The following is a 26,658-nucleotide window of genomic DNA, read 5'->3' as shown; positions in this document are numbered from 1 at the left end:
ACCGGCCGCTGGAATCCTTGATGCTCAGGCTTCTGCAACAATCAGGCCAGACCACAAGGGATTCTACTGCTGGATGAATCGACGTCGATGTCACTGTCCAGTCTAACGAAACTGGTCGGGACGGCGACGAAAAACTTGCAGAACCGTCTCTTCGTTTCAGACCTTAACGCGTTCGCGTGAAGTTTAATGTTTCTTTTATCGACCCCTATGACAGAGGCAAAAGGGATGTCGCGGTATTGAATTTTATGCAAGTGTTGTTTGAGATTGTAACCGACTTTTAGTATTCGCGTCTACCCCTTTTCCCATTCATTTTCATTGGAATATTAAACGAGGGAATATGATTTTCTATTTGATTGAATTCCGAGGACCATTATATTTCTAATCGATGTGGAGCTTGATTTATTCAATCTTTCAATATCTAACGACGTACCTACTTTGTAGAGGAAGCTCTTCATCCGAAGTGCTGTCACGAGAATATTTAAATGGAACGTTGGAGTCTCAGTGGCAGAGGATCGTGACATTTGAAGAAAATCACATTATCGATTAAAAATACTTCCATGTAATTCCGGTTAAATCGGGAGTCCTTTTGCGATATTCGTTAATCGTAAATTTGTCTGCTAGCTAGATGACCTATCACTACCAGCTGAAGAGTACGCTGCAATTGCTTCAAATACTTGCGGGGTATTTGAATTTTAATCATCTCTAGTGTTCAGAAGGAGTTTCTAATAAATATATATAGTAGGTTACGCTTTGTTAAAGAGTGCCAGCCAGTAAGACCATATTTCGGAGGAACTAGTGGACGACAGGCAACGAGTTAACAAAGAAATTTGCATTTATAGTGAGCGCACATGGAGGCTGCTTTATAGAGTAATGAAGATTTGCCACTGGCAGTGACTAATTTATAGTACGGTGTAACGCAGTGTTTCTTAATATTCCGTAATGCTGCTGCGTGAAAAATGTAGCAAGGAATTCACTGCACTCGTCGAAAAGTTGGGACGCCGAAAAATCTTTCGAAACACGTTGACGCACTTTGAGTTAATTACACGAATTACTTTCAAGGCTGCCGCGGGAACCTTGAACCGTGCCTTCTCTTTGACCGCGAGAATACTGTTGGTCGACAGCTATGTAAGTTTAATAATCCTTCGCGTGAAACATTCGTCCATGAACATCTGTGGCAATCACTGTGTCCTTTTATAAAAACTAAAAATCCTGCCTTCCTCTTCAAAACTTGAACATTACTCGTTACAACGAAATTAATCATTGAACTACAGATCACTCTCATTTTTTCCTCAGCTAAAATTTAAGCAATGAAACTGAGCTTTCGAATAAAGTACCACGCGTTATTTTCCTGCCCCAATCTATCACTTTATAATATCCCTTTCATCGAATGAGCATCGTTAAAAGTTAAGCTAGTTAGTTATTCGATGCCCCGAGCTAATTATCTTCAACGAGGGAACTGCAACCCGTTCTTCTTTCGATTCGTTTCAGCGCGAAGAAGAGCATCTTCATTTTTGTGCCATGACACGGTGAATAAATTCGTCCTCACCATGAAAATGAAAAATTGAGCACTGTCAGATCCATTAATTTACATACTACAACTCGATTAAACTTGCTCTAATCTCGCCTTCCGTGTGTGCGCGTATATAGCCGACGGATAAACTACAGGCTTGGAAGAAAGTATAATGGTATCGTGTCAGCTCGCTAAATAGAACAATTCGCCGAGCATTAAACCTATCTGGCGTTATACTCTCGACAAGTTTGGCAACTGTTTTCAGCCAGGTATCGATCACGAAGTTTGACCTGGAATGCTGAAACGATACGCGCCGGAGGAACAATGCGGTAAATGATTCACTGGAGCCGGGGAAATTTGAGAAAACGTCGCTGTCAACGCGAAACGTCCGTGACATTATTCATAAGGCTATTTTCGAATTTTGGCCCCCCTCCTCCGCGTCACTGGGACGCGGCAGAGATGATTGCACGGTATCACTGTTAAACGACGAAATGACGGAACGAGGAATTGTTTCCGCGATAGATAGCTATCACCGAATTTCGATTATAGTGCCATCAAACATTACAGCGTTTTAATAGACTGCAATTTTCTGCTGTACCACTTCGTCCAAAATCACGCGAACTGAAGGGAAAAAATTGATTATGGTAGCTGAAACTTCACTTCGTTTTCGTGTATAGATGATAGGGCTTCGCGAGTTATTAATTATTGGTGAATTAATATTGTAGAGTTAACTTTGCTTCTACAGCCTGCAAGTCCAATTTTCCTTTACCCAGGTGTACGATTGAGATGTATCGGAAGGTTGAAAATAATCGACCCCGCGTGGAATGAATAATTCGTCGAAATCTGTCCAAACAACTCGACAAACTTCTGTCGACGCAGAGTGGCCGAGTAATCGAAGGCGATTAAATTGATTATGTTAACGGCTCGGATATGTTAATAGCGGCTGCTTGTAGGGTGATCGAACCGCAGCCACAGCTTTTCACCTGCCTGTCATTAAGACGCGTTACACCACGCTGCGTACAGTTAAATCTGAATTCAGTCGGAGTGATTGCTTAATTAATTCGTCAGCGCAGCTGAGGCTTTTATCTCGTATCTAGATGAAACGACGCGCCGCGGTGCATTTTAATTATGTTCCGATGTTGCGGACGGATGAAAAACTTTATCGACGTCAGTGAATCACGTAGCGGAGAAGGGCGTTGCGTAACGTTTATTTTAACATCAATTTCGGCGGCGGAGAAATCCCTTGGGGAATAAAGGGAAAATCGCGCAAGCTGATCAAAAGAAGAGATCTGAAAACAGATCTAGAAGACCTTAAATGGGAAAAACTGCTATTCCGGGTGAAATCACCCGCGTCACTGGGTCACCGAGTATCCTCACCGAAGTGACAACCACAGCGACACGAAATACGACGAAGTCAATGACATCGATCGCTCAAGAAACGGTCCCACGCACGGATAAATACCCCCTTATCGATCTTATTGCTCGCAAACTGAACAGAAACGAAAACATCCCGACAGAATTATTGTATCCAAAACCTGCAACTTGAAATTTCACATCCGCGTATTTCGTACCTGCTCCCCAGCAGCTTCCTACAATTCGACCCATTACGAAACACGACACGCGCCCCGCGCGAAAGCCTCTCGCCTTGCGGGATCCATAAAATGTCACACGCAGAAAAAAAAAACAGCGAAACATGAATGTAACCAAGCCTTGTAACAGTCAGCAGCCCCCCGCCTATTGAAAGTACCAAATCCATGATTGAGGCGTTCGCAGGCAACGAGAGGCGGCTGGGAACGGAATAGGAGCAACGAGACAAGGTGAAAAGAGAAAAGAGTAACAGGCAGGAAAAACTGATTTCCCCTGGCAGTAATTTCGCGCACCTCATGGTCCACTGGTAATAAGGATAATAACCACCGCAGCCATAACACACCTAACGCGCTGTAACATTATAATAAACGCATATACGCACGACGCGTAACGTCGTGCCGGTTTCCTCGGAACATTTCGTAACTGGAGCAAACAGCTCTCACCCGCCCGCTCTGGCTCCCTCTCTGCCCTTCTGTTCTGGCGCTTCTAAAATCGATCGCGGCTGGGAGATAGCAGAAGCAGCGAAATAGCGCAAATGAATGGATCCCATTTGCGGGGGTCTCGAAGGGGTATCGGCGGCGTGTGGCGCAGACTGCATTGGATCGCGTGTTTAGCCCGGCGAAAGATCCTGCGAGGGCGAGCGAGGCGGTCTGGCTCCTGCGTGGCCGAAGGACACGACCGTTAGGTTGGGTATTAACCAGTGCAGATAGGATAAAACGAGCCAACGGGCTCGTGGGTTCTTTCGTCGCGGGAAGGCCACGCTAGGGCGCGATCGGTCAGAAGTTGGACGTCCGTTTGGGACCGTTTTCCCGGCTGTTCGGTCGCTCGGGTCCTTGCCAAGGAATTCTGAGACACGCTGGTTCAATGATTGGCATCGTGGGTGTATTTGATTGGCGGTGCTGATTTGGGAAAGAGAAAGGGTTGGGACGTGTTTGAGTACGTTGGAAATCCTTGGGAATCACAAAAGTCTTCTGTGCGAAGGCTCACGAGTGTGGAATAGCGATGGGTTAGAGGAAGATAGAAAGGGATTGGAGAGGCTCGCTGTGATTCAGGATGTATTTAGTTGGCAGAGATAACGTTAGTTTCGACAGTGGGGAAAAATTTGCCCACTGTGCGCCACTTGCGAGCCACAGAAATATGTCGCGTGGAAAGTCTCCATGTAAGTAGAATAAGTATCGCGGTAAGACGTTCGCTGCGCGGAGCGAGATGCGACGTCCTTCTCTACTTAACTTTGCGTGTCCAGTCAGAATACTTACTGAATACTACGCAACAAAGTGCTCCAACACCTCGCACGCCATCCTCTGAACTGGAATAATTTTGTGCATACACAGCACTGAATCGAAACAAGTCTAACAAAATTAACAGATAGACTCTACCTCTTCTAACCCCCGCCAACTACTCGCGACAGCTCCCCGAAGTTAAAGGAAATCATTACAGTGGAGAATAGATTCTACCTACCCATTAAAAAACTTTTAATACGAATCCCATCGCGAAGCACGAGTCAGCAGTTTGTACTCGAGACTCGACAGCTACTTAAAAGCACTGGTTTATGGTAAATGTTTAACGTGGCCTCGGTTGGCAGCCACATAGTCCCCGTCTTTGCTTTAGAGTACTTTAGACGAAAGATCTGTCCGTGAAATCGAAACTCCACGAAAGGAACCGTCGCTGAAGGCGAGAGCGGCGATGATCGCGCGCGATTTTCAGGCAGCCTGGATGCTGAGGAGGATCGCTCCGGGGCACAGGTATAGAAGGCTGTCTTTAAAAACGAAAAACTCACCCGACTCCGCTCGAAACTCTCCAGGGCTGCGTTTGAATAGCTAATGTTGCGTGCGTGATGCAACTGCGGCGGCACTTCTCTGCTCCACCTCCTCCTCTTTCTCTGTTCGGCGTCCTCCTGCTGGAAACGGTATGCGTGAATGCGTTTCGTTTGGTCGACGGCGTGTGTGTACAGCTCCTCCTAAACAGGATGGACGCGGCCTGCTCGCCAAACTTCTTCAACTGGGCGATTTCATTCTTTACTCCGGGGATCCTTGTCACTCGGGCTGGTGGAGAGATATCTGAAACAATAAATCAGTCGGATTGTGTAAAAGTATTCTTCTTATTTCTAGTTTCGAGGGAATTTTAAGGGAGTTGTATTTTTTAAGGAGTTCCAATTCAACGAGTTCTAATCCATTTAAGGGGACAGGTAACTCTCCAAATTTTCGACAATTCGATTCCGGGATTTTTACGTATTCCGTTACCTACGTCTTTTCTACGTATTTTAAGCGCAACCGGGTCTCGAAATTCCGAAAATTGAAGGAATCACAGCCAAAAATGTACAGAGCCTGCTAAACAAAGTTTTCCTAAATGGTGAACATAAAATCTCAAAAACCGCTCCTAGGATTTGAAGAAAAATTACAGGGAGGTGCAGAAAACTATTCCCACAATGTGTCCGGAGCACATTTTCAATATAAATTCTTAAGAAAAAGGTAAAAAGTTTTTTCCCACAACGAATGGATAAAATCATATACATCGACGTAAAAAATTGTGTTAATTTGTTTATCAAAATTTTGCTTTTGACGTAAGATGGGGAATCTCTTGTAGATTATAAATATGCTTTTGCTTTGTGTTTTAGGTAATTCACCTGTCCGGAGTCGTGTTCACCATCAAACGGTGCATCGCGCACACGCTCTCACATTTAAATTTATAACTTTTTTCCCTGTGAATATATTTAAAATTTTCCTTTTGTGCTTTGAAGTCAACGAAATGACGATTAAAAATTAAAACAAAAAATAACTCTATATTCATTTATTGCTTCAGAATATGCGTTTGAAGAAGGGCCTGATTTTGGGGTGTTGAGGGTTACCTACCCCCTTAATGGGAATTATGATGACGTTATGTAAAGGCTTTACACTTTGGATGTGCATCCTCAGTGAACGTGAATTCATCAAAAGCAGAGACTGTCTCTACTTTATTCACTGGCCACTTTGGATGGAATGCAGATGAAAGCAATCTTTACACTTTTCACCGTGGATGAATCACCAGGGATGCACATCCAAAGTGAAAAGTGTAAATTCGCCTTAACAGTGGAGGTTACTAATTTCTTTTCCAAATGATGGTGCTTCCAAGGCAGCTAAGAGTTGTATAGATTTGCTACACAGTGTTGTGCAAATGCAAGATAAGACGAGGGTGAGATATCAGTGATGTAAGTCCTGTTCCATTCGATTTTTCACTGTGTGGGCGTCCTTGAGCCTATAGACACGACCTTCGCTATCCCTTCTTACGTCCATTTTGTCCATATCGCGTTTTATCTCTAACTTACAGTGTGGACTTGCACGAAGGGCTTAAATTTCTCGTTGCAACAAATCTCAAACACATCTATTTTTACATGGAAATAGACGTTGCGCCTAACCTGACTCGCCAGAACGAGATAAGCCTCTTACAAAATGCTCAGATCAGGGCTTGAAAACTGTTATAATATCGATTTCGGTTCTCCAAACGGTTATGAAGAACCTTTATTCCGAATAGCTGTTACGAAGAACCGAAATTTCCAACTATTATCCGTTGCAGTTACGGTTCCTATTTCCTTCCTCATGTCGGTTCCATAACCGTAATTTTTTCGGTTCTATATCGATTCCGAAACGGTTCTAGAATCGATTCTTGTATCGACTTTTCAAAATCCCCGTAGAAAAAGAGGAAACATTTATACATATCATATATAATAAAGCGTTGGAATAAATAAATCAGCTACATATTTTTTACATCCGCACACACTGTATCATTCAAAATAGGATGTTAAAAGTTTCCCCTGTTTCTATAAGGATTTTGTAAAAAAAAAGATGAACATCTACAGCAATCTACAGCTACGATAATGAATGATATCAATTAGGGAAAAGTCGATATATAAGAATTGATTCTGGAACCGTTTCGGAACCGACATAGAACCAAAACAATAACGGTTATGGAACTGATATGAAGAGGGAAATAGGAACCGTAACCGAAACAGATAATAGTTGGAAATTTCGGTTCTTCGTAACAGTTATTTGGAATAAAAGTTCTCCATAACCGTTTTAATCAGAATCTTTATATAACAGTTTTAAACAGTTATTTTCGGATCCGTTTCAAGCCCTGGTTCAGATCGTGTGACACAAGCACCTTACAGACTATTAACCTACCCTTCTACGATACACGGACCTCCATCTACCTTTAGCAGTGCATCCTACAACGAATATCTTCAGAAATATCGCTCTAAATGATAAGCGAACGAACTCGATGAAAAGGCTCCTGAAATAAATGACGGCACCCAGCAGCAGTCCTAAGGGCGAAGGCAAAGGGATCTGCTCGTACGAGCACGTTAATTCCAGCTAAGGCTGCGGCAGGGACCGCACACGAACACGCAGCAGGGTATAAATTTCATTTCATTTCGTTTTAATTCAAGGTTGCCTTAATTTCAGCTGCAAATGCCGGCGTGTCCACGAATTTCTTTATCGCGGAACGCGGTCACGTATTACATGAATCCCGAAGAGGGGAGCGGGGGTGTTGTAGAGGGCGAAAGAACGGATCCGCGACGAGGATCCCCGTGTCGAAACGTGCATCATCGCTCCCTACCCCGACAATGTTGCTCGGAACGAGCAGAAATGTGTTACAACAATGCACCGGGACCGCGTTGGCAAATCAAATTACAGTATTAACGATAATTAACACAGAGTGCGCGTGCACAAAGCTGTGGCGGGGGACGGCAGACTGAACGGGGGTGTGGTATATTACGCGCTGCGTAATTAGAATAGCGTGTAAAACAAATAATCGAGCGGCGATAATAGGCGTAATTAAACAGTGATCGCCAGCTTTTGAGAAAACAATAGAGCTATCCGTTGCTGGTTAAATGTAATTGAGAATTAATGTATGCAGGAGGAATCCGCGCGGGTATCCGAATGCTGTAACGGTGAGAGGCTTGATGACAAGTGAACGATGAGCTAAGAAGCTTTATCTACAGAATTTCACTTAACATCTGCCTGCTTCTAATACAAGTACACTAGGGTGGAACGAAATATAGGGGCAAAATAATTGCTTATTATTCGTGACTTCTAATAGTGGGCAAAAGTTGCTATTTTATAAAGTTATTTAAACCGTGAAAGTTTGATCTTGATCAACAAATTTTTTAATAAATTCATATTTACTGATTGTGTGACTTTTGACTGGCTCGCGGCACCTCAGAAGATTTCTTGATCCAGATCAAACTTTCGCAGCTTAAATAACATTATAAAAGGCAACTTTTGCCCACTGTTAGAAGTCGCGAATAATAAAAAAATATTTTGCCTCTATATTTCGTTCCACCCTAACGTACACACCTACGTGCGTACATTCTGCAATCTGACTACTGTGCTCTCCGCCAGATAAGTACAGTAATTCTTTATCAAATCTCCGACATATCTACCCCAACATCAACAACAACCCACGCTCCTTCGCTCCCACTTACTCCTCCACAAGCCCTCGCTTCCAAACCCTGCGGAGCCCTTCGGTTTTCCCACAGCATTCTAACACCGAGGCAGAGCCGTGTCCTCCGTCGTGTCCGCTCGCAGGGGACAAAGTCGCAGCGCGGACAAAAGAGCCCAAGGAGAAGCGAGCTAGCCGTGGGGGCACGGGTGAAAAAGCCTCGCGGGGGTGGAAGGGAGCAGGGCGGGAGGGGCGGTGGGGCTCAGGACGGCGTGCATGTCCGCGCGACTCATGCACGCTCGATTAAACGTGCATTCACGATCGATCAAAGGTCGATCGAAGTCGACCACGAACTGAAAACAGTAGTCACGAGAGTAGCGCGCGGAGGCCCCGGGAACTATTTGCTCGCCTCTGTAAATACCTGGCTGCGGAGCGGCTACGTGCGCCCTCCCGCAGCACAACATGCACCGAGGGCGCTCGTGTGCGCGCACACGTACGCGCCGGGCGGAGGGCGTAATACGCGGCTACGGGCGCGATTTTTCTTCGGCAGCGGCTCGGAATGCGGCTCCTGGGCTCGCATCGCGCCAATTTTCAGAGATTATCGCGCCCGCGGACCGTGCGAACCGAACCGACGCGGGCCCCCCGGTCCTGCGCCATATTCCGGAAATCCTATGGTTGCGCGAGGGCTTCCCCCGTGCCACGGGGTACCGATTACCCGGCCACGAACACCGCTCCCCTTCCCATCGACGAGCGCTCCAACTCTCCCCGGCTCCGCGGCGCGATCCACCCCCTCGTCGTAGCCAGGAACCTCCGGCCAGCCTAGTGTTTTCGACTTATCGTTGGATCGCGCGCCGCTGGACGGCAGCCAGGCCCGCGGAAATTAAGAGCGGGCCCGCGTGATTCCCAGCCAATAGGGCCCTTTAAGGTCTGCGCGCATATGTCTGTTCCGTGTCAGTTCCGCATCCGTCGTGCCAGTGGTAAGAAGAAGAGACCCTCTACGTCCCTCTTCTTCTGACACCGAACGGATATGTGTGCGCAGAGCTTTACACGAACGTTCTTGCGCGCGGTCCGGCGCGCCACACGCCGCGTGGCACGCAAAAGTACGTGAACGCTGGAGCGCGACGCTCCTTCGGGCTACTTACAAGGGGAGGACACCATGTGGTAGACACTGACTTTGATTATCCTTGGCGCGATTCTCCAAGTTAAAAAAAATATATTTATAAAAAAAATAATTTATAAAAAAAATAATTTATAAAAAAAATAATTTATAAAAAAAATAATTTATAAAAAAATTCATAAACACTGTCGGAAATCCACGCGCCACGCCGAATCCTTGGTTTCAACTGCCGTCTTCCTTTTGTAACTACCTCATCTGTCTCTTACGTAAACTCTTCTGGAGCCGAGGTTTGGCGCGCTGGCAGGACCCGCTGTCTCTAAGTCGTGCGGCGTATAACCTTCCGCCGTGCACGAAGGAGCGTCGCGCTCCGGCGTTCACGTATTTTTGCGTGCGGCGCGCCGGTCCGCGCGCAAGAACGTACGTGTAAAGGGCCCTAATATCTCGCTACCGGGCCGGGCGATCCAGCTTAGGAATTTATTTATTGCCCGACGGGGCAATCGCTGCGCGTAGCCTGGGACGGGCAACGGGTGGCGCATACCGGGGGCATATATTACTGCTGGACTTGGGACGATTATTACGGCGGGTGTATCGATTCCGATTATCCGTGGGCGGCGGGAGGCTCGATTCCTTGAGTCGATGATTCCGTGGCCCCTAAGTGGGGACGTTTTCGGTACGTCCGGGGCAATCGTGGTGGAAATGCAGGATTGTTGGTGCGGTGGAAGTCGTTTCTCCTTCGACGTGGTCGGAGTGCAAGTGGGGAATGTTACTTGGGTCTTAAATTCAAGTTCCATTCCCAGGGCACCAAGATCGATCGCGTCCATTAAGCGAGAAACGAAGCCACTTCGGAGGGGGAGAAAAAATCCTTCACGCAACCGGAACACACGCACGGCTCATCGATCGTCGGATGGGAACAATGTTACTCTTCCCCGGTTGGATGGAGGAGCCGAGGAGCGAGTGGCGGAGCTCTGAATTGCCGATGGTCAGAGTGACCAAAAAGGACTCGTCGAATCACGATATCGCTGATAATAAGAGCGGGGTCCCGCGGGAACGTTTAACTTGCTCGAAAATGACCCCGGGGACTCGATGGAAGAGAATCGCGGCCCGCGCTTCCAGGGGGTGGAACAGGAAGAGGGGGCAGGGGGGGGGGCGGCGGCCACGGAAGAGGAAGCTAGAGGAATCGATAAAAACAAGGAGAAAAAGGCCGGTGCTAGCTGGTTCGTCGGCGGGAGCGATAAAAAATTTATTCGACGATCCGTCCGTGCCGGTGGCGTCGCGATCATGGAAAAAAAGGGGGTGGAAAAGGGAGAGAAAGATAGATAGGTAGTGATAGGGGGTGTAGAGCACGGTCGAGAGGACCGTGACGGGTGGAACCGGAGAAATAATAATGTTATGCCAGTGATGGACATCCGTCGCTGGTGGGTTCGGCCCTGGAGACGCTGCCAGCGATTGTTATCAACCAGATATCAGCGGGCTATCGACGGTCTTATAATTCGGCTGAAGAAAGAGACCACGAACAGTATCAGCTGATCATCGGGATTGTAAAAACTCCAAAATTGCTGCTCTTATCGTGAGAGCACTTCTACTCGAATATTTCAAAGAGACTAAAGTGCGATCTCCAACAGATCTGCTTATCTATCAAACAGGTGTCGCAGGAAGTGTATCTTCCTCGCAGATGTGTGAAAATTAAGTGTCTAATATGTAAGAATGAAACAAGTAGGTATTTTTTATTATAATATTCTTTTACTGTTGTGAATTTTTTAGAATAATACACGAACACAAATTGGAGAGTCTCAGATGACAACATTTGTTGGGGAAAATCTCGGTGAACAGTTGCTCCAGAAGTTCGCAAGTATATTGCAGAGGCTAGTATAGTGGTGTGCGCGAGACACTGTCGTTGGTAGCAACAACTCCATTCGATTCGACTGGAAAAGGCGGACGCAGGATCCTGCGCGCGTACGTCGTTACGCAACAGCGTTACGGAATGTATGCGTGATTACTAATTGCACCGATCCTCCATGCCGACGAATCACGATCTTATCGCCACCGGAAGCCTGCATACCGTCGTGCACGTTCCCCAAGCTCGGCCGAGTCGATCTCTCGAAAGATCGACCGAATTCCATCGGTGCCCGCTCGATATTTCGCCCGCGATTTCGCCGAGCAGCCTGCAGAGTGGAAAATTCAGTGGATCGCTCGAGAGTAATACTCCAATTTCCAGCTCGCTTCTTTCCGAATTTATTTAATTAACGAAATCGCCGAATGGGAATCATGTTTGCTTAAGTGATTTGCTTCTGTTTCCTCATCGTAATGGGAACTCCGATTCCCCGCCTTGGCGTAGATTGAATACGAACGGCGACGGAGTGTGGCCCGATTTTAACAAAAAATGAAACGCTTTTAGTAAGATTTTTAAATACACCACGTTTCGATGATCGAAATGGGAGTGTTTGAACTTTGCTTCGCGGGGCTTACTTTGAAGCGAAGTGGTTTTTAAGCGGTTACAAGTTCTCACTTCAGTGGTTTGACAAATACAGGTTGGGGTGACATAATGCTACCATTCTTATTTTTCAAAAGCGTAATACTCTTTCCAAAGCTTTTACAAGAATATTGAAGTTGGAATTTCGATCGTAAAATTTTTTTAAAAAATTTAAAACATATGATTTCGACGCACAGTTTCGTTCAATTAAAAGAATAAAAGCTAATTTGCAAATATTAGAAGTATCATCTTCCGACGTTGGGGTCAATATTTAGACCTTTATGAAGGAAAGTGATTCAAACTTTCCTTGATAAACGTCTAAATATTGACCGAAACGTGGGAAGATGATACTTCTTATATTTGCAAATTAGCTTTTATTCTTTTAATTGACCGAAACTGTGCGCCGAAATCATGTGTTTTAAATCTTTTACAAGAATGCCAATCATAAGTGCACGCCACAAATCAAACTCCATCCCAGTCTGAACTCCCAATTGGATCCACGCTGATTCTGATCGCCCTTTTTCCAGCGAACCCTCGAGGCCAGCATAAATGCAACTAAACTCCCCTCAATCACCTGCATATCCTGCTCAATTTCCCTAAAATCATCCCTTCCCAAGACGCCCTGGAACCCCGCATTCTTCTACCTTTTCCCCCCACAAAATCAAGCTGTAAATCAAATTGTGTTCCAGTGGGAAGTACTGCCACCTAAATCTACACTGATTCCGCGCGCCCCTCATTTATCCACCCCTAGAGACGAACATAAACAGAACCAAATTCCCTCTAATCCCTCCGTAAAAAACACCCTACTTCTTCAAAGTCTTCTATCTTTCTCCAAGTGGAGCTGCAAATCAAATGCTGAATCGAAGCGGTAGGATCTTCTAACAGGGTCCACGCTGGTTCCAGGCGTCTCTGACCGCGCTTCATCGAGGCGAGCAGAAACGAGCGGGTTCCCCGCGTCGGGCCCCGCTTGCTTCGATCGCACCTACAATTATTTTTTTCCCGTTCCGCGCTGCGTGCCAGCAGACAATAATTACTTTGGACGCGGGGCCCCGGCGATTCTTCGGGAAGTCGCTGGCAACACGTGAAGCCGCCTCGTCGGGCATTGTAGTCTCGGCGTGTGTGCAGGCTCATTTCGCTAATCTTGCGTAGGCACGCATGTTGCCCGTGCTTGTCGGAAACGCGACATCGTCTACGTCGGCCTCGTCACGGAACGAGAAGGCCTTACGTGGCTGCCATGCATCGCTCTCCTGTGTGCCCTGCACACTGTGCACTAGCCACTGTTGCGTCGGGCAACCTGTGAGCAATATCACTCGCGAAGTAGGTAAGTCCCAAAAAAGAAGTGGCCCATCGCCGCCCCCTGTTACTCTTTTGCGTTCAGCTCTGGGATATCAGGTGGAGGGGGTTGTAGATATTCTGTCGGATTATTGTCAGGTGGTTTTTCAAAGTTTGGATGGGCTGGCTGATTTTTTGGGACTGTGATACAGTTTCGGACGATTATGAAGAACGTGGGTGCGGTAGAATGGACCACTTGGGTTCAGAGTTGTGGGAATTAATCACTTGGAGTTGAAAAACTGTATACAGTGACTCGCATTAATATTCGGACACTTTTTAAAATCGCATAACTTTTTTAGAATTGGTCCAAACAACTTGAGTTTTTTTGAGAAGCTAGAAGGATTAGTTTGCTAACTGACGCGTTTCGTCGTTTTGAAAAAAAATGTATTTGGTTGGAATAGCGAAAATTCCCGAAATCAGCGATTCTCGAACTTATTCTGCGATCTTTAAACGTTTGTAGCTCGGAGCAACGTTAACCGATTTTGATGAAATTTTAGGCACGTATACAACTTACTGCAATCTACAAACGGTTTTTTTTTTAATTTTCATTACAAGCTCACAAAAAAAGTTTAAAAATCGATCTTTACTATTCTCTTCGCTATTCCAACCAAATACATTTTTTTCAAAACGACGAAACGCGTCAGTTAGCAAACTAATCCTTCTAGCTTCTCAAAAAAAAACTCAAGTTGTTTGGAGCAATTCTAAAAAAGTTATGCGATTTTAAAAAGTATCCGAATATTAAGGCGAGCCACTGTGGGTCTTTGAGATTTTTACTTTTAATATGAAAGAGTATATTATAGTTCATAGACTGGTTATCTAGTTACCTGCCATTATGTTGCGAGGCAAAATGACCCACGATTTGACTTTGAGGTAAAATATCTTTGAAGCATCATTGAAAATGGCACTACTGTTTAAACACGATGATAGATTAAATGTTAATTTTCAACGACGGACATATATTCTACAATGTTCAAACTTTATCTCGGAATTTTTGCGACTTAATTTAACAGATATTTTGAAAGTTGGCTTTGGTCGCATCGTCACTGTGCGACGACTACTTTCGAAGAAATAAGTGTGACAATGGAACCCTTCTACTCTATCGCACCACTGTTCCCCTTTTTCTGTTGGTAACCGACAGAAGTGGCCTGAAATCAGTGGATTTTTCAAGAGATTCTTCGTTGATAAGAAATAGTCGCAACTGATAAACAATCATCTTATTATCCACGTAAAAACGTTGAAAAAAACATCTGCGATCCATCGAATCTTCAGCTGTTCTGTAACGTCTGTACAAAGCCGCTCTTGAAGGGGAAGCAGAAGAATCAAGAGCCATGATAAATACTTTAAGCGGTAAAAATAAGTTCGCATAACCTCGCCGAGCGGTACACGGTGGACGGCGAAATCGATCGGTCCTGATTATCCGGCTCGAGAGTATCCATCTCTATTATTACGCGGAAGGAGACGTATTCGCGTTGTTCTCAGTCATCGATTGCCTTGAATATACAATCTGATTGCAGGCATCGCGTTCGAGGTTCCGTTACCGGCAAATCGGGACAACATGCTTGTATATGTATCTCGTAAGAATCGCGGAGCTGCGCTGCGAAATCCCTGATCTGATACGTCCGTTCAACAACCGGGGGCGGAAAATTCGTACTCGCCAGCGGTGCGTAATTTCAGGTGGATTTTTCCCCGTTGCATCGTTCCTAGATTCTCGTTCGCGGAGAAAGAAATACTGCTGTCAAAGTGGACGTCAGACGAAACTGAAGCGCGAAGTGTGCGCTCAGTTTGCTGTAATATTAACACCCACTGCCGCGTTCCGAAGATTTGGGAATACAAATGGTGAATCATTCAACGGGACGTCTAGGAAAGTAATTTTGGGAATGCAAAGGATTTACGAAGACATAGCAATTAGAATATTTCGATCCACAAACCAAAATGATTTATTAAAATTGTTTTCGAGAAGTTCGTACGAGGGTTGATAATATTTTACAGGCATATCTACTCTGCAATAGTGCGGGCATGGTATTCGATCGCTCTCGCAAATTTTCGAAAGTCCCTCTCCTCAGTTTTCAACGGGGCAATGGCATGCGAAGAAAAGAAACGCCGTTGAATCACTCTCAATAGCGATGTTTAATGGGCGAAACGATTAATTTCCGCGGCGCGAAAGCGATTCGCTTATTGAATTTACCCGGCTGACTTTGCGTTTAATGGACTCGGATTGAGGGGCGAAGAAAACCCGAGCGCAGGATAATTCTTCAGGAACATTCGCTCGAATCGGCAATTAGCGGCCATTATTTACGTTCTTTTCCACGTCACGATATTTCCAGCTCAGCTGTCTGCCAAAATTCACGTCTCACGGACCTGCGCGCGTGAATCACCACCGTCTATTTAAATAAACAGAAATATAATAAGTAATTTCGAAGCTAGGTTCTCTTAGCTACACCCTACATCAATAAATTCCAGTTGCACCCTCCAACGAAAGCATCCAACAAGATTGTCCAGGGGAAGATCCCTTCCCCCCTGAAAATTATCCTCCAACCAAACAACCCTCGACAAATCACGAGCATCGAATTTAATGCAATAAGATATAACTAAAACAGTATCGATCCTCCAAATTTTCTAAATCAAATTTATTTCATCAATAATGTCCTAGTTGCCCCTCTAAATGGAAGCGGCGACGTCACAGAAGGGTTACCAAAAGTCTCAAACCGTTAGAATCAAAGTTTCAGGGGTAGCCACGCACCAGTAGCAATGGCCGACAGTTTAGGGTGCCGTAGATGGTCCCCGACGAGTTCAGGATTGTGATTTTAATTAAGGTTTACGGTTAGCCCCTAATTACCATTTTCGATAGGCGATGCAAATTCTGGCAGCCTCAATGGCTCCTGGAGTTTTCCATGGGAGCCGTGAGAAGCTGACGGAGCTGTTCCTGGGCCAAGCCCAGAACACGGGGCGCTGTAGGAATGTACGAGGGAATATAACGTCCGTCAAGGTATTTTGAATCTTGGCCCGAGGCACTTTCGGATCGTTAATCGGACAGTTTTCGAATATCTCACTAGACGGTACCCACCCTGACGGCCGTCTACGATGCGCGTCGCCGACGGGAGCTATAGAGCACGGACGAAGCTAATTACGCTCTTCGACAGGCAGTATTAAGTCGTTCCACGAACGATACAGTATTCTAGAAGACTGATGAATCGATAAAAGCGGACAGCGTGTGTTATTCATTTCAGAATGGCACAGCATCGATCAAAAGAAAATTCAGGGCACAAGGCATAGGTGGTTCTAGGCAAGGTTATATAACGAGGTGAGAAACGAACTGTTCATTTTGAAAATGTCCACTTCTTCTTCTTCTTTCGAGGGAGGGAAAGCTGGCTGTAATTTGTTTTGAAAATATTCATCAATCCTGGTACCGCGATTTTAGGTTCGGGTTCTCGTGATTCAGGATATTTCGATTTCGGTTTCTGGTGACTGGGGATGGGTGAATTTGACACAACGTTAAGTGACGAAAGTGATACGATTTCTGATTGTAAATGGAGTGAATATTCCTTACGTGATATTTGATATTAGGGGAGCGTAATAGTGAGCGACGCGAATACGTAAAAGTTTAAGGGTGATTGGAGCAGATTCGAGTAGGTTGGGGTAAGAATGAATAGAGCTTCGAAGGAACTGGTGAAGTTTGAAGATTGATGGTGCACGTAGATTTTACTGAATGATCTGTAATTTTTAGGAACACTGTCGCCGACCCCGTGTCCTCGCAGTCGAAGCTAATTACGCGCTCTGTCTTCAGCAAACAGGGACGAGTTTGCAAGTTTTATGGGCTAATGTCTGAGTAAGAATTGCACGAGTTTCGGGCGGACACTGTACCGCTTCCAGAAAGGGATATGCACAGATCGATGCACGGGTCATTACGAAACGAGCAATCGAGGTTCTAATCGGTTACCGTGGGTTCAGAAAGCCAGTGGCAAAGCAGTAGAATATTCGTGGAAGATTAAACTAAGTAGTAAAAAATTAACCACAGGTGTTATCAGATTTTTTAATCTAAGTAGATTAAATCTAGATTAAAAAATCTGATAACACCTGTATTCCAAAGTGGTTAATTCTTTGGCATCTCTTGATAACTCAGAATTCTCCAGACCTTCAGAATCCTTTCCTGTTAATAATTTCTTAGAACGTTTGAAAATCGTAGATATTCTTTATAAAGCATCTGTATTTCACTCCTCACACGTTTGACGCCAAGCTTTCGGATTCCTCGCCTTCAGAAATTAAGCACATATTGAATCACGAGATTTTAAAAAGGAATCACAGCTCCAGCGTTTCCTGTAACTGCGAACGATGCTGGGAGTCTAAAAATGGACAAACAGAAAACGTCTATAACAGTACAGAATAAGGAAATTGAAAGAATAAGTGACGTTGCATGATTGAGCTTGCGGTTAGTAAAATAAATAGATCCCTGACAATTTAAGTCCTTACATGACAATTCCGTTCTGGTTTATAGAACTCTTTGTCATCCAGCTTTATATGGAATTTCATAAAGATACATTCGATTTTCTGTCTCGCAACCCGTTGCCATTAAAAGATTCTCGGTTCCTTCCGTCACGGATACCGTTTTTCCTTCGAGCTCCTCAAAATTATTTCGTTCGGAGCGATACACTTCTCTCATTCTGGACTTTCGTTTGTCAGACTCGCGGCTTAGTACATTTGGAGCACGCTGTAGCTTCACCGCGGACATAAGTCCTTCCTATTCTCGTGACACTAATGGCGAGGCCAGTTCGAGCAGATAGGATCTTCTCCAGCTCTCTTCCTTGCTTCTTCGGCAACCTGCGTGACAGCGGTCTGACTCACGCACTCACGCACTCACGCGTGCACGCACGAATCGTTACCACGGCGAGCTGGCGTTCCAGCCTTTCCTCTGCAATATGAAGGATCGTTTGATCCTTCCGACCGTGGATCGTCGAAAACACTGCAGCGGAATATTTCAAGTTTCCTCGACTCGCCGAAGTATCTCGTAGAAAATACTCTGAATTTCCTCGAGCCGTGAAACATACCTTAACAAATATATTCCAAGAGAATAGATCGCCGTTTCATATTAAATCTCATTGAATAATTGTAAACCCTTATTTTCAATTCAAATATTCGATTAAACGAAAACTGGACGGAGTTCGTAAATCGATAACTTCATAGTTCACGCGAAACTAGGGGTGGTTTAAGTCATCGTTTTGATAGCTCCAAATTCTTTTAAAAAAATATTCTTTTAGAAATGAATTCGTACACTAAGCTTTTTTCAATTAATATCCACCGTGTAGGGGACAGCGGGGACAAACGTAACATTTGGCCTAGCTGTCAATTCCCTCTCACAGATATTAAAACGAAAATTATGCCTTAAGATAGTGTGTTTCTTGGTCTATCATTTGACCACAAATTCAGCCTTCCTTGGTAAGTAGTCAAAGAGTTATGGCAATTTCCCTGAGTGACTGTCATTGTTACTTTTGTCCTGCAGGGGTAGGACGAAAGTAATACTAATTATTTTGAGTAGAATTAAGTAAAAACACTTCTTCCAAAGCAAAATAGGATTTTTTATTATCAGAAACGATAGAAACAAACATATTTTAAGTAGGTACCTAACGATAAAAAAGCATAACCAGCTTCGAACATTTCTTTGATACTGTGTATTTTACTTAATATAGAATCTCGTGTAACGGCCCCAAAAGTAACTAATATTTATGATTTTTTTTTAAAAACTATTGTTAATATTGGAGTCAACTCTTTTGGGATACAGGGAGGCATCTTTAAACTTACAAAAACATGTTACTTTTGTCCCCAGCCATGTTTTTCAGCATAGAACTGTTATAACGTACAAACTATACAAGAATTATTGAAATCAAATACAGGAACTTATAAATACATTATCTAAGAACGCTCTAACAAATAATTGCATCAATATCTATAGTTTAACTACGAATATTATCAACAAAAAAAACAACAGAGAAAACACTTACCTGAATGATAGAAATAACGAAATCAGCTTGCCCACGGCATACGAATCGTCGTATTGCTCAGCTTGACTCCGTGAAGCAAAAGAAACGCTAAACACGCGTAACTATGTAAAGCAAACGTTTTGGAAACTTTTGTGGCAGGGCGGAAAAGGTGTGTTACTTTCATGACGCCGTTACGTTTGTCCCCGCTCTCCCCTACAAGTAGTTCTGGACATCAATTACCTTTTGCTTTCTCTGCTTCCCTATTCTTACCCCAAATAACGATCATAAAACTATGAATAACTCTCATCTAGAGACCTTCCATTCTCCACAGAAGAATAAAACTTCTCAGGACCTTGGCAACTTTGTACATGAAACTCAGCCCGCGTGGCGCGTAACAGGAAACAAGGGAAATAGGAAAGAGGACCAACGAAAAGCTGAAAACCGATTAGAAACTGCAGATCAACGATTGGTTTGAAGGGGACGTTAGGTCCGGGTGTAATGGTTCCATCGGCGCGCATAATCGGTCCGCAGGAGTGGCCGAAATCGGATCAGACTTAATCGAGCACACCGCCGGCCCCTCGCCCGTCTCTTAACAAGTTCCATTGTAACGTTTAATATTTTCCGCCAATATCCAGGGGGATATTTTCTCGCGCCAGTCGCCGCCATATTTTATTACCCGGCTGGACGGCGATGCGCCCCGGCAATAAACTAGAAACGTAACACCGAATGGACAACGTTTACAACGCGACGACACGTCGCAGGATTTCCCATCTGCTTATTTTGATTTATTACTTTCAGCCGGCTGCGTTAATTCCAGCATTCACGCGAGTCGAAACTGGTTGCGCGCTCGCGGATTCAGTGATCGAAGAAACTGGGTCGATCGCTGCCGCACGGTTGATTCAGGATTTTTTCGCGGGTAATCGAGTAAATTGGGGGAAAGGAGGCTCTTAAACCACTTTTTCGAATGTCCATTGGGTGGTGCAAAATATAGTCAAGACACTTGAATTGAAAAGCTGCATTCAGAGGTTGCGTGCATCGAAGGGGTCTTGTTTCGCAATTACAGAAGTTGATGGTATTGTGCGAGAAGAAGGGATTCTTTGAATATCCTTCGGGGATGCACCGTGATCCGTCATTGTGGCGGGTGTATGAAAATAATTTTATATTTCAAGAAGACACCGAGCAGAAGCATTCCACTGAATTATGTCGCGGTTAATTGGAAGCGATGGCAAGACAGGGCGTATTAATGAAAATTGTTAAATATTAAGGCAATGAATAAGCTTCGCGGGGGAAGAATAAAAGTGTCACATAGACCTCTGTTCTATTTCTAAATGGAAGTCATTGAACCGGGGATGAAATTTCCTTGCAACTTTTCAGCACGCCACTTGAAGCGCAGTACAGCCTTTAAAAGTTTACAATAAATAATCGACGGGCTGCATCTGTTCCCGTAATTAAATTCTCTGGGGTACGGTCGCGAGTTATTTAATTACTTACCTTATATTAAATTGTTCCACATAAAAATATCCCCTTCCGTATCAATTACCGAAATAACCGACGTCTCCATTAATTAATTATACGGACCCGCGTGTTACGGCGGCGTGACATTTAATTCGGCAAATAAACAGACACGAAAATAAACAATCGCGAACGCCCCGCGGTACCCCGCGCCCCGTTTCCCTCCCCCTTTATATCAGACTCCGATAAATTCCTCTTAATATTTTCATCGACATATTAATTGTGTTCACGGCGTATAGAATTTAATACAGCGCCATTCGGCTCGCCACAGACCTTTCCAACGACGTACCAATTAATTAGTACACATCCGTCTTACTCGATCGCGAGCTCCGCGCGGAAATTACTTTACCCACGCGGAAACGGCCGGAATAATTAACGAATCGTCGACCGCTAAATAGTTTTTGTATTCGCCAACGAAGACGGCTCGATATAAATGTTCTCCGGCCGATCGATTTCCGTTCCGACAGACCTGCAGATATGATCGGCCCGTAATTGAAGTAAACCACTCCATCGACTTATTTCGAAACGAATTAGCTGCTCCATAGCCATCCGTTGGTCTTTTATTCAACAGTGAAACAAACGATGCCAAAGGGTTTCGCGAATAAAAAGCTGCGAAAGGCGTTGAAAGACGAATGCCCGTGGTAAATACAATATTTCTCATTGTGCGGATCCTCCTCTAATTGGACGCGTTTAACTGAATGGAACGATAATCCAATTTAGGCATGTAAGACGTTCAGGTTATGATTTAAATACGGTGCTTTTCTCGGATTGCCTTTAATCTTAATTAGCTTCGAGCACCGCGAGCACTAGCTTTGAACAATTCAGTAGAAATACATAGCAGTGCCTATAATGCCATTCTTTGCATTGTTACGAGCAAAGGCACGTTTTCGTTGCACGCACCGCCAATGACAATTGTCCATTCATTTTCAACCTTGGATAACAGATACGCAAACGGTATTTCTCTGCAGAAAACACGGTACATCGAGATATGCTAAGTAAACGCGTACCACCGATTAAGATCTTTAAGGGTATTATCATACGAATAGTTGTCTAAGCTATTTAAGTGTCTTTTCCATTTTCACAATATGTCTAACCCATTCAACAATATTGAAACATATTGCGGGCTGCAAGCTGCCTTTCCCACACTCTAAAAGTTCTAAATAAAAAGTTTGATGCATTAATTCCTTTCGAGGCCTCTAGCTCCGAAGGAGACGCGAAAATGCCGGGGAAAGGGTGTGGGAATTCTAAGAGCCGATTTTCCAAATGCACCTGAGATTTTCAAGTGACAAAACTCTGTCCGTTCTAGGTGTATTCACGTCACAGTTGAGCCACTTGCGCGAGGTCTCCTCGTTCTCATAGAAATCCATAGGAGTATACGTTGCACCTCCACTTGCGCACGTATGAACGCTCCAACAGTTAGACTGATTACTCGAGGGAATCAAGATTTTACGACTGCGTGCATCCTGGATCGATCTTTTTCCGCGTAACTTCCACTCGGCAGGCGCACGCAAAAGCCACGCGGAATCGCCTGTAAAATGGTGTCGGTTCTGCGTGCACGGCGAGACCTGGCAGCGCAGAAATGGGGCAAGAAAGGATATCCTTCTGCCACGACCACTGAACCGGCTTCTTGCGTTAAGAGGACGAACAAATTACGTTACCGCGATCGTTAAATAGATGTAAATAATATCTGGCGGAGATGCACCGTAAGTGCATAAGAAGGTTTCAGTGGATTGTTAGAGTAAACTAGAGATGGATGTGGATAGCGGAGATGAGTTAGAATTTATGGCAGGCACAAGCGGGAGGTAATTAGTGGCGTAGAAGAGTAGAAAGTCAATGAATAGTTTCGAAGCTCTGTTAGAACTTTTTTCTCTTTCAACCCTTAGCAATACGCTTCTTAAAAATGTCCTGTCTTGTATTTCGAAACATTCGAGAAAAATTCAAGTTTTAGAATTTCTTTGTATAGAATAATTAACAAGGGAATATCTCGAAGCCGAAAATTAAAAAAACTCTGAAACTTTGTGAATATGTAGGAATTTCTTGCTAATTACAACGCAAGTTTTGTTTGCTGCCAAAAATTCATTTTAAGAGGGTGTAATTGACCACTGAAAATCCGGTTATTTTCCGATTTTGCGTCATAACTCGTGAACTGTAAAATAATTTTTTCACCGAATGATAGATCTAATTAAAAGAAGTGACTTTTGTCTCGAAACTTTTCTTCTATCTCTAACAGTTCGCGAGTTAGAAAATCGGGAAACAGCTGAATTTTCAGGGGTTTATTTTCACCCCCTTCGAGAGAATTTGGGCAGCAAACAAAAATTGCGTTGCAAGCAGGAAGAAATCCCCTACATATTCAGAAAGTTTCAGAATCTTTTGAATTTTGGGGTTCGGGATCTTCCCTTGCAAGCTAGACTGTTTCTAGATTTCTACGAAGCACGTGTGGGTTTCGAAATTTACTTAGAAGGTAAAAGACGAGTGGAACTTTGAATATTTCAACATTTCTTGGAAAATGGGAAATTCTAGATAGGACATTTTAATCAAGGAGGGCAGTGCAGTGCTGCGGCTTTCTTATAGTTTAGATCAAAGTGCACGTTGGTTATTTGCACATATTAAGAAGTTCGAGGGAAAGTGTTCGATTATTTTAAGTGGGAAGAATTTCTACGAAAAGTGAAATATTCCTAGCTTCGAAATTTATCGGTTCTGAATCTGCGTTATGGTTGTTTTTAAAATTGCAACTTTAATCAGACGTGAAAGTCTCGTGCATTACACGTTGAAATGAAAGTGCCTTTTATTGGCTTTGTTTCAGGCATTCCACCCCTACGCGTGTCTTAAAGTGTCTATACGTGAAAATTTCATGCACTCGCATGTGTACTGCGTCTTGCAAGTAGGCGTGCACTCGATCACCCGCGTTCCCTTCTCTTTCGACGTATCAAAGGAATCAGGGTTTTACGACATCGATCTAGACGGGGTTATTTTATATTGCATCCAGATTTCCCAAGCAAACGCCGACGAATCGGTGCTCCAACCCACTTAGGCCACTGTACTTCTAAGACAGTGAGTTAGGTCATTGAAAACCGATCACAGAATTCGTAGGGGACTCTACGCTCAAAGAATTAGCGCCCTAGAGCACCACGAATGAAATGATTCAATGATTCGTGAAAAATTTTGTAACCTTGTGGACTATCTACTCCTGCATTTGACTATCAGTGCAATTAATTTGTATTTAGCGTGACACTAAAAAAGAATACAATGTACGAATTAAAACATCGATTAAACTAACTTAATGATTATTTCATCTTCCACAATTATGGAACTATTAACAGTTTTATAAATCTCCAGATACTTTCCCTCGTAATCTACCAAATGAAAACCACGAAGCCCCATAAATGTCAACAGAAGATATATAAATTTGTATTCCCATAAAAACGAACGTGACTAAGCCTTTATCAGCTCGTCCGTTGATGCGTTCGCAGTTCAAGCTTAATCACATTAGGGGAGCCATTAATAAAGCCCTATCAAACCCCGCGAATAGTACAAGTATCGTAAGTCGCAGAAAGTGGTAAATATTAAAAGCTATTACAGCATAATAATCGACGATGAAAAGTGTAGTAGCTTATAAGCGAGAGGGAAAAGTGGACAGCGGTGTTGTGCACGAATGGGAAGGCTACAAAGTGGAATGAGACACTGCAAGAAAGTCTCATGCCTGGATTAAGTGATTGTGCAACTGCTGCTAAACGGCACAGAGGGGGGCGGCTAAAAAACCGGAAAAAATACTCGAAAAGGTAGAGATTGAGGACAGGAATGCAGAAGGACGAGTGTACCCGTCGCGGCGAGGAGGTACGCGATATACGCGTGATTTATAGGCCATGTTGTTCGTAATATTCAAGTAGCTGGCGCGAATACACCGCTAATTAACATCAAAGGGGCTTGCACGGGCAGGGAAACAATCAAACATATGTTAATAGTTTGCATTACTTAGCGAGATCACTCTGGAGGTCGTTAAAAAGCAAAGAAACCCGCGTGCCGTTTAATGGACTAATTGTGCGATCGTCCTGCTCCTTGTGAGCGGCGTGAGATAGTCGAAAGCATTCTTCTGATCTTGGAACGACGACGGAGGCCAAAAAGAGATAGTAGTGACTCATAATAAGCAGACAGTTTGACAATCTGTGCTTTGTTAGTGGAGGGGTGCATCGAGAAGGACACTATTAATTTCCTGCTTGAGGAACTCTTTCACTTTATTCCCCAATGTGTCAATTATTCAAGAACACCGGGTATTTGAGTACGAGGCAAAATCGGGTACCCATACTTTCTATGTATGGCGTAAATGTCTTATAGAAGCTGATTTCTAATCTTTAAAAAATCCAGTAATAATCTTGATTACATGTATAGATCGCGGATGGGCTCATAAGATTTGCAGAAATATTGAGGAGGACGACGAGACCTTTATTTGTGATTTTTGTGCACGGAAAAATTAAAATAAATTTATGTACAAATTAATATTTGTTAAAATATCTTTCTCTGTGGTTTCTAAAGTAATATTAATAATGGTTTTATAACTATATCATATTTTATGCGTTTTTTAATAGATACCCGATATTACCCACACCTGTAAGGTAAAATCGGGTACTTGCATAGTTCCGAGAAAACTTGTTTTCCTGTGAGCCAAATAGTTTTTTTTTTCAAATAAGAACTCTCATTTTCTGATTCTGTAAGGTCCAATTAAGATTTCTAGCGGTGTCCAAAGTTTATTCTGCCGTCTGACTTTATGCTAGCAGGAAAAATACATTAGGCACCCGGTTATGCCCCACTTTCCCCTACATGTATTCCTTGCATTAACTATTCTATACTCCCTTGGCATCCCTTGTGCAACATTCACCTGAAAATGATCGAAAACAGAGAGTCGTACCAAGAGCAATTCAGCGCCCCCAGCGAGGGAGGCCCCAAGAAAGTCAGCACACCGCGTTAGCTCGCGCTGACAATGATCAGCAGACAACAGGTGTTACGAAACTGATCGTCGCCGCGCTGATCTCCCACACGATTACAGTCAATCAGGCCCATCTGTTCACGGCTGTCAGCTTGGCGAAAGACAGATTCACCGCGGTGTTTACGTTCGCCTGACTTTTCAACGCGTGCACCTCTGGCCGCGCAATCTCCAAGGAAGTCACGCGTTACGGCTGCCTTCTGACCACCCTCGCGACTGTCATTATCCCGCTGCTAACAGAGGAATTCCCTGGGTCGGAGGGGAACGCTCCAGAAATGGTGAGGAACGAGACAGAGGCGAGGAGACCAAGAGGAGCCGAAGCGGGAGGAAGATGGAGGACGGGCGAGAGGCGACTAGACGCGGAGAAGGACAGAGAAAAATCCTGGCAGTACAGCGAAGAAGAGGAGGATTGACTCGGAGCAAGACAGTGCGAAAGGGGACACAGAGAAAGGAGACGGTGGAGAAGAAAGAGAACTTATGGGGAGCTTCTCTCCTGGTGGTAATGACGGTCTGATTGCGGACCCTCCTGGTGCCTGAACAGTCTAGGTGTTTGTCATTGAACTTTCTTCGGTTGCGCGATACTTTTCCTGGAGTAATTATCTGGGAAATTCGGGGACAGACGAGTCTATCGCTGGAGTATAGAGACACTGCTCGTGGAGGAGATTGGTGGTAAGTAAAACTGAGAAGTAGGGGTCTGACAAAGGAAAAATAAATACGAAATTCATCCAGAGGACAGTTCTTTGCTGATAGGCAATGACGACCTGATTC

The 26,658-nt window shown here is 44.2% G+C and overlaps 1 protein-coding gene and 1 long non-coding RNA gene across 2 annotated transcripts in view; both read right to left on the bottom strand.

Moving 5' to 3' along the window:
- LOC143371367 (uncharacterized) overlaps positions 1 to 5,001 on the bottom strand; it is a 118,309-nt gene extending 113,308 nt beyond the window's left edge. Inside the window, exon 1 of the mRNA XM_076816485.1 lies at positions 4,875 to 5,001. The gene's annotated coding sequence lies outside the window, so the exon portion shown is untranslated. The remainder of the gene's footprint in view (positions 1 to 4,874) is intronic.
- The window catches only part of LOC143371373 (uncharacterized), a 208,323-nt gene that overhangs the window by 168,417 nt on the left and 13,248 nt on the right, over positions 1 to 26,658 (bottom strand). The gene's annotated exons all lie outside the window — the stretch shown is intronic.

Source organism: Andrena cerasifolii, chromosome 7, assembly GCF_050908995.1.
Source record: "Andrena cerasifolii isolate SP2316 chromosome 7, iyAndCera1_principal, whole genome shotgun sequence".
Taxonomy (NCBI): Eukaryota; Metazoa; Arthropoda; class Insecta; order Hymenoptera; family Andrenidae; genus Andrena; species Andrena cerasifolii.
The sequence above is the reverse complement of the archived record's forward strand: the minus strand, read 5'-3'. Positions and strand labels throughout refer to the sequence as shown.